This window comes from Lycium ferocissimum, unplaced genomic scaffold, assembly GCF_029784015.1.
Source record: "Lycium ferocissimum isolate CSIRO_LF1 unplaced genomic scaffold, AGI_CSIRO_Lferr_CH_V1 ctg14121, whole genome shotgun sequence".
In the NCBI taxonomy this organism is placed as follows: domain Eukaryota; kingdom Viridiplantae; phylum Streptophyta; class Magnoliopsida; order Solanales; family Solanaceae; genus Lycium; species Lycium ferocissimum.
The window spans coordinates 7,389-8,793 of record NW_026715279.1 but is presented as its reverse complement, the minus strand read 5'-3'; the positions used below and the strand labels follow the sequence as shown (position 1 = coordinate 8,793).

General features: G+C 37.9%; 1 non-coding gene across 1 annotated transcript; it reads right to left on the bottom strand.

Moving 5' to 3' along the window:
- Positions 1 to 1,077: 1,077 nt before the first annotated feature.
- Positions 1,078 to 1,183, bottom strand: LOC132042215 (small nucleolar RNA R71). The gene has a single exon (XR_009411388.1). It is a non-coding gene; the product is annotated as a small nucleolar RNA R71 (small nucleolar RNA).
- Between the last annotated feature and the right edge of the window lie 222 nt (positions 1,184 to 1,405).

The following is a 1,405-nucleotide window of genomic DNA, read 5'->3' as shown; positions in this document are numbered from 1 at the left end:
AAAATAATTAGGGTTGGAAAGAATAAACAACAAGAACTCAAAGCATTAAACTTTGTTTAATAAATTCACTTAGGAATAAGAAGAATTTCCTTGGCATGATTAATCATTCTTCTTAACCACTTTCTTGTATTTGGGAAAATCATAGAAAGAAATAATCTTTATCTATTGGAAAATAGTATAGATTCATATAGAGATTAAGTGCATTCAAATAATGATCCATTAGAAGTATATCAAGATCAATACCCATGATCATACACTCTATCTAAAGGGGACACAACCTTAGCTTCTTTTACCATAAATTCACAATCAAATCAATAGTTAGAAATCAGTTACTAAAAAACCCAATCTTTACCAAAATCATCGGATTAAGACATCAGACCTAAAAATAGCAATCTACGAATTTAGTAACCTTTTCACACCCTATTCCCTGTGGGATTCGACCCCAACCTTGTTGGGTTACTATATTTGACAACGTCCGCGTTATACCATTAATAGGTGTAATTTGAGCGTATCAAATTTTGGCGCCGTTGCCGGAGAATACGGTTTTGAAATTACTAAATAAGTGTTTGCTTTGATTAAAGTCTTTTTCTTATTCCATCACACCTTGTTTGCTACTTTGTGTAAACCAGGTGATCATGAATCAAAATCAGCGAAATCATCGTGCTGGTAATCAGCAGAATCGTTTGAACAATCAAACAGACGAGTCTGATGAGGAGAATATTTTTGCTGAGCTTGCTCAAGAGGAAGACTATGCATCTGCTATTGTTCAACCTCGAGTTGGAGCTGCGACTGTGAAAATTGACTCAACTTTATACCAGCTGTTGAAACTTGAGGGATACTTTCGGAATTCTACCGAAAATGACCCTCAACGTCATTTGCAGAATTTTGTGGACGTGTGTGCTAATCACATCCAAAAAAATGTTCCACAGGACGCTATTCGGTTGAGGTTATTCAAATATTCTTTAGCTGGAGAAGCAAGAACATGGTTCGAGAAGCTGCCCCGGAATTCTATTACTTCATGGGCAGAAATGGTAACTGTTTTTCTGACAAAGTGGTACCCCCCTAGCAAGAAGGCTGAGATTCGAGACAAGATATATGAATTCAAGCAGCGACCGGGGGAACAACTATATGAAGCTTGGGAGAGGTTCAAAGAATATTTGCAGAAAAGCCCAAATCATGGTTTTCCGGAGAATATATTAATGGAAAAGTTCTACCGAGGGTTAGATCCGGTGACACAGTCAGTAGCTAACAATGCAGCTGATGGGTGTTTTATGGACAAGACCTTTCGACGAGTGACCGCCATACTTAACAAGCTGACAACTCATAATCAGGCTTGGCACTCGAACAATGCTGATGTGATACCCTACGGTAGTGCTATGCTTCAGAATATAGTGAAGGAGAATCA